The sequence below is a fragment of the Camellia sinensis genome, chromosome 6 (assembly GCF_055761805.1).
Source record: "Camellia sinensis isolate YWXY chromosome 6, ASM5576180v1, whole genome shotgun sequence".
NCBI lineage: Eukaryota > Viridiplantae > Streptophyta > Magnoliopsida > Ericales > Theaceae > Camellia > Camellia sinensis.
In genome coordinates this window covers 201,014,965-201,022,268 of record NC_138966.1, presented here as the reverse complement: position 1 = coordinate 201,022,268, position 7,304 = coordinate 201,014,965, and the positions used below count along the sequence as shown (strand labels likewise).

The following is a 7,304-nucleotide window of genomic DNA, read 5'->3' as shown; positions in this document are numbered from 1 at the left end:
AGTTGTTGAGCATTTTTATCCAAAACTATTTCTAGAAAAATTTGTTGGTGCAAATGATTCACATTTTAGCAAATAACAAAAGTTGTTTTTGAATTTTTGAAAACTATTTTTTATCACAAAAAATGTTTTTTTGAACTTTCCAGTTTTTTGTCCCTAAAAACAAGACAAAACAAAACAAATCCTATATGTTATATTCAAATGCGATCACTACGTTATTACTCTATGGTTAATAATGTGATACATTGGAGGTGATTTGGCAACTGTCAAAAATATATTAATAGTACTACATATATCAATTAGTGTATCAATATATGTTATAATATTACCACTTTAAAACTATGGATACAAACTACAAAGATCAAAGTTTTTAAAATTATGTAATAGCTTTATTCAAAATACATAGATAATAAAGTAGATTACAAAAATGGATTGATGATCCGTTTGGGATTTCTAAGTTTATTTGAAGGTGCTTATTAGAAGTGCTACTGAAATAATTATGGGGATTTTTAAAAAAAAATGTGTTTCAACAATACTAGAAATACAGAATGTGTATTTGGTCTGTTGTGGACTTAGGTTTATTGAATTTGTTTTGCTAAAAGAAGTTTGAAAAAGATTGAAATAGGGATATGTTTGAAACATCTATGTTACCTGAGGTCAAGTTTAAAGGTTGGTACAGTTTCATGTGGGTTTGATTGGTTCTATATCACCCAGCTCAAAAATACATATATAAACAAAAGGAAAAGGAGTGGGAGCACTGATTAGTGCTACCACTAATGATGTGACAGTAGGATTCACCATGAATGATTTGATGTTTTGGTCTTGGTGTTGTATTTTTTTTCTTTTTTTAGTGAGTGCCATTCTTTTTAGAGTTCCAAAATTAGTGGTCTCTATCATTGTAAACAAAACCTTATAAACATCCAAACAAGACCCACATTGGAGATTTTGCTTTAGAATTAAATAATAACAATTGATACCTATGTGATTTACTGATATTTTGTTGTCAGTATATATTATTATCTTGTTTGTTTTTTCTCTATCTTCCTCTCACTCCCACTTTGTTTGAAGCAAAAAAAATGATAAAATATAAAGTTGTTTTAGCTTCGTTTATTTTAATAAATATATCTAAATATTTTTTTTATTTTCTTACTATTTGATTGAAAAAAAATTAAGTAACAAATATTTTCTGTCATACCTCTTAAAATGACTTATCATTAAAAATTTTATAAGTTAATTTCTAAAAAGCTTACATCCAATGCGGGACTTTTAGTATATTGATCATTTCAAAAATGAAAATATATGCGTACATTATAAATTTTTCATTTTAAATATCAATCAAATATAATATATATATATATATATATATATTTAAAATATATATTTATGTAATTTATATAAAAATATTTGAAGTTGAAACAAAGCATAGCATTCATGCATAGGTTTCATAGAAAACACTCATATTCAATCAACTCAACAAATAAATTACGCACATTGTTAAATTAATAATTTTTTTTCATTTTGTACTTCAATTCAAATCATTTGAAAGTTATGTATTCACTTTTAAATCATAGGATATATTAATTAATTTATTTTCTTGAGTTGGGGGGCCAAACCACATACGTGAAGTGTGATCTTCTTAAGCATTCGTTTGGCATGTTAAAATTTTTAGCTTTTTAATTATTTTAGTTACAAAAAAATAAAATAAATTTTTTAATCTAATAAAATAAAATATCACATCCAAATCATAATTATTTTATTTTTTCTCTCACAAAAGTCAAAAAAGTTAAAAAATTTATCTCCAACGAGACTTTTTAACCACAGACTAAAAAAATCAAAAATTCAAAAAATCAACCCCCACCTCAAACCAACCCTAAGTTATTGCTCAGAAATCACTCCACACATCCTTATTGAGATCTAGATCTATACACTAATTTGCTCGCATTTTTATTTTTATTTTTATCAAACACTAATTTGCACCTTGAGATTAGTTGAATTTGGTAAAACCCTCTTATACAAATTATCATATTTTAAATTATTAAATAACTACTATAATATATTCTAGATATTTTTTAAGGCCTATTTTGAAAAGACGGTTAAAAAAAAATTAGTTTTTTTTTAAAAAAATATGTAAAAAATGTGAGGGATAATGTGATCCAAAATTGATTAAAAGCTGGTATTTAACTACCAATCCACTTTTCAAAAGAGCCCTAATTAATGCATCTTATTATAATAAAACTTAATAAAAAGTCTCATTTTAGTTCCTAATGTATAAAAAATGTTTTGATTTGACCCACCAATCTAACTCCGTAGTAAATACCATTAAAGTTAGAGATACATGTAAAAATTCATTTTAAAAATTACTCTTTCAAAGAATACGCATCAGTCTTAACAAATTTTGAGTCAAATTATAAGTTAAAATCCACTTCTGTATTTTAACTAGCCTCTTTTTTATATGCACACACTCCATCAAACTCTTTGTTCTAACTATTTCATTAAAATATTATGAACAAACAAGTATAAATAAGCCCAAAGACAGTAACAGATCAACATCTGAACAACAACAGAGCAGCAGCAACACAGGAGGGCCGAACCCACTGAGGGGCGATCGATCGATTAGGCCAAATTTGAGTATTTTTCCTTCTTTGTTACAGGGCACTCACAGGATATCCGGGAAAACATCCGGATGGATGACTGGCCATAACTTTTTGGCTCAATTTTTCTCCAAAAAATATAATAAAAAATAATTTATCGTATGAACAGTGTTTCAACAAATCATTTGAGCCACTGTAGCATTCACAAAATGAATGAAAAATTAAAGAGTCTGATAGAACTGATATTTACAACTTTTATTGTAGATTTAAAATTATTGTAAAAAGACTGATTGCTGATATTCTAAGCACTCAAAATATTTGATGTCTCATTAATATAAAAACTCACCCAAAAAATACACAATTAGTTTTCAAAATGTATGATGTGTCACTTCAGTTAACTTTAACTGCGGCTATTACACAATTTGGTTGAAAAGTCAAATTAATATAATTTTGATACATAAAAATTAATTACACAATTTAACTATTATAGAGTGAAATGACGATACTTTGAACTTGTAGTTGTCACCAACTTTGTGATGACATGTTTCCATTTATTTTATTTTATTTTTGTCGAAGAAAAATGAAGAGTCAAAAGTGAATTTATGTTGGCTATCTCATAATAATTTGGTGGAAGAAAAATGTTTCAGACCACTAATTCAATTCCATTAATAGACTGCTAATGACATAGCAGATGTAGACTCCACCCCGATGCGATAATTTGATCTTTGTTTATTTATTTGTTTGTTTGTTTTTTTTTTTTTTTTGAACTACCAACTCATTAGAATTGACATTAATACTTAAAAATTAGAGTACTGAATTAATACTGTTTGGTGGAATATATTTGTTTATAGCCAAATTTGGGGTCAGACTATAGACAAAGGCATGGACCAAACCTATTCATGCACACACAACATTTTCAAAAATGACAGTCTGCTTAGAGCAGCGATGCACACGCCATTGTTGAATGGTTCTACTTAAATTCTCAATTTCATTTAAAAATATCACTCCAAATGCATTATTGTAACTCCTGGTTCTAATTCAAAGAGGGTGGCCCTAAGATAATTGGTCAAAACATCTCTTATTATTATTATTGTTTTAAAAAACCTGAAAACTGTATATGACCAGGTAGAGAGAGAAATACAAGTTTACTAAAACCTTCAATGCCTCAATAATGTCTTTTTTTTTTTTTATATATAATTTCCTAAGAAATAAGAGTTTAAGTCATAAAGTGAAGACGGTGGACCTAGAGGCCCAATATCAAACTGATGAGAGTTTAAATACCAGAATGGAAAACAAATTTCCCACACTCGAGCCTCATCAGTGTCAATTTTGTTGATTTCCAAGTTTCATTTATAATTGATTGATTTATTTATTTTTATTCTTCTCCAAATAGCAAATGCTACCTGTACTCATTGTAATTGTGTTTGAAAAGGAGCCAATAGCGACACGATACATTCGCATTTTGTTGACCACTCTTTTATTATTATTTTTAAAATTAACTAAAAAGTTAACGTTAAAAAAATTAATTTATTTGGTGGAATTCCAATTTTTTGGGATTTTTTAATGACTTTTTAGTATAGTTAAAATATTTTGTTTTGCCATAAATAAATTAATATTTTTTTAAAACAAATGAATTTTTAAAAGTAAGTGTAAAAATAATTTTAATTTCCGATTACAAATGATGAATTGTACCCATTATTCTACGCAAGCCAAATCAACATTCAATCCACCAATTCATACTTTCTATCATTTTTTCAATATTCTAAGACAAGAGTAAGTGATATATTTATATATATATATATATATTATACAGCATCCCATGATTGACTAGGACCATGTAGAGTTTTGGACTTACTGTCTGTAGTGTATTAAAAGCAATTTATAATCTAGTCAATGACCAATATTTTCTTAAAATATAAGATTCATAACTTATAATACAATTACTAACATTTCAAACCAAAGTTTCTTAAGCCCACCCAACCACTATATCATCAATTTTTTAAAACAAGTCTGATGGTGATGGCCACGATAGACTACTATGAACCTTAGTGATTGTCTAAACATATCATTTTAGATCCTTTGAAAAAAACATAAAATTTTAGAGATAGAAAATAGAAAATTCATTATCATAAATAATAGTTGTGGGGACATAATTTTTGAATGACAACACGTAGCCAAGGTGACACCGAAGTGTCAGCCGAGGTGTCACGTGTCCTGGTCATGATGCCGAGATGATCTCGGTTAGGCCGAGGTTATCTGCGAGAAACTGGAATCCGAAATAAGTGGATAAGGGACAAGAGTCCTAGAATGGGAGAAGACTTTAGTTTGAATTAAGATAAAACTCTTAGAGAGTTTATCCTAATTCTACTGGGAGTCCAAGATTAGCAGTAATCCTAAGTCCATTAGAGCTAGTCTAGCAGTAATCCTAAGTCCATTAGAGCTAGGCTCTTATTGGGACTAGGATTGAGTTGACTATAAAAGGGAGGCACCCCATGGGTTTAAGGTACGCAATTTATATTCTGTCTAGTGAGTTAAGCACTATTGGTTATCTTTGAGAGATATTGAGTACTGACTTAATCGTCAGAGTGCCCTCAGGTGGACGAGCCACCGCCGGAAATTCTTCTTTCTATTGCAGGTCGTTCGGGCTTAATTTATTCTGCTGGTATTCTCCAGTTGAGTACTAAGTTGACAGTGTGGTTAGAAAATCACTCACACAATAGTTATTTTATAGCTCTCTAATGTCAAAGCATTATTAATGGTGTGGCAAAACAAATCTAAAACCTTTACATGAAATAGACAGAATGAAAGATATCTATTTCATGATCAATAATTGTGAAAGAGTTACATCAACATATTTTTACTTTAAATTAAAAAAGGGTTAAGAGGGACATTTCAAATTCAATTTTGTTGTAGCAAATTTAAATCAGCAATTTTGAATCTTAATGACATGTTACAAGCTATGCCTTGGAATGGAGATATTCATTTCAACGTAATAAAAAGGTTGATTGAAAAGATGATGTAAAAAAACCCAGCTCAAAGGCTGTTATATTGATTCACCAACGTTGTTTGTGTTTGCCTTCCCACATCGTAGGAACACAAACATGAGCAGAGACAATATGGAAATAAAAGAAGTGGCCCAAGATTTGAAAAAGCATACCTTTCTCGGCCTTTTGGCTAAGATCAAGTGTAGTATCTGTTCTTATCAATATCTGATACGTGGGCCATTGGCTCACATGATATTAAATTAATCTTTTAAGGGGGAGGGCCCATCACAGTAGCTTGCTGCTGGGGCTCCTTGAGCGTCGCCTTGGTGTTGCACTACTGCCTTGGCCTGGCGCACCCCACCCAAATCTAGTTCTACATTCGGCCCATTTACATTTAGAGGTTACTACAACGGAGCGAACCCAAGTTGGCTAAAAAAGTATAGATGGCTAAGGTTTGCATACCATATCGGTTTGCGTATTTTTGTGGTTCACGTGTGGTTAAAGTTAAATAGGAATTTACTTTGTGGTGAGACATTAGGACAAAAGTTAAATAGGAATTTACTTTGTGGTTAAAGTTAAATAGGACAAAAAATTCATATGAACCAAAATACATTTATTAATTTTCCTTTGTATAATGTTGAGGATTTAGTAATTGAAAAATGCTTGGGAGCACTAATTAGTGCTCCCACTAATTAGGTGACAGTGGGTTCTGCCATTAATGATGTGATGTTTTGATCTTGGAATTGTATTTTTTTTTTAATTTTTTAATGCATTAGTGCTATTAGTAGTGATGCTTTTAGTGGGATGAATCATTGTTGTTAGTAATTAGAATTGAAGTGACTATATACATAGGCTATGTTTGGTTTTGTTGGTTTTCAAAAATTAATTTTCCGTGAAGTACGTAGTAAGGAAACAAATTTAATCATAATATTATAAAACTATAACAAACCATTTTTCTTAAATACGATATATAAAAATGGTTCTTGAATCCATCAATGAATTGGGGAATTGAAGTGAGCTTTTAAACTTAAATTCATTCATTTCAAATCTATTTGTAGGAGAGGGTTCAAGAAAGGAGTTGGAAAATTCGAAGATCTTCGAAGATTCTTGAAGAACAACTTCGAATTCTCTAGAATATGATGAGAGGCTTAGATTCTTTAATAATCTCAACTTAGGAACACAAAAAAAAAAAAAACAAAGGAGATGATGGAGATAAGAGATTGGGTGAAGAAGAAGGCAAAATGGCTAGAGAATAGAATAATGGCAAGGCTCTCCCATGGATCTCCCACTTTCACTCTCAAGGTTGATAATGGAGAAGGGAAATTAGTTCTTTCCCAAGAGTTAAGAATCTCCAAAATCCATCCCTTGTAAAGCTATGGGTTGGTACTATTTATAGGCACCTCATGATGTAGGATGGAGCCCATGTGCAAGGCACATGGGGGATATTCTCTCTAACCACCTTGTCCAAGGAGGTGACCTCTCCGAGGAGGTGACTTCTCCGAGGAGGTGACTTCTCCGAGGATGAGAAAACCCCGAAGAGGAGATCAGTCCCTCGGCGAACCCTTCTTCTTAGCCACACCTAACCAATGATCCCCAATCATCCCAAAGGGTCAGGGGTAGTCCCAGAGGACGTCCTGCCGCAAAATATTGCCGAGTCTCATGGACCCCCCGGGGTCGTGCCACCTCGACCCGGGTATAGGCTAGTTTAACCGAAGAGTGAATTTGTCTCCAC

At 31.1% G+C, this 7,304-nt stretch overlaps 1 non-coding gene across 1 annotated transcript; it reads left to right on the top strand.

Moving 5' to 3' along the window:
* Positions 1–5,741: 5,741 nt before the first annotated feature.
* On the top strand, positions 5,742–5,933 carry LOC114264605 (U2 spliceosomal RNA). Its single transcript, XR_003630063.2, has one exon. It is a non-coding gene; the product is annotated as a U2 spliceosomal RNA (small nuclear RNA).
* Positions 5,934–7,304: the final 1,371 nt, after the last annotated feature.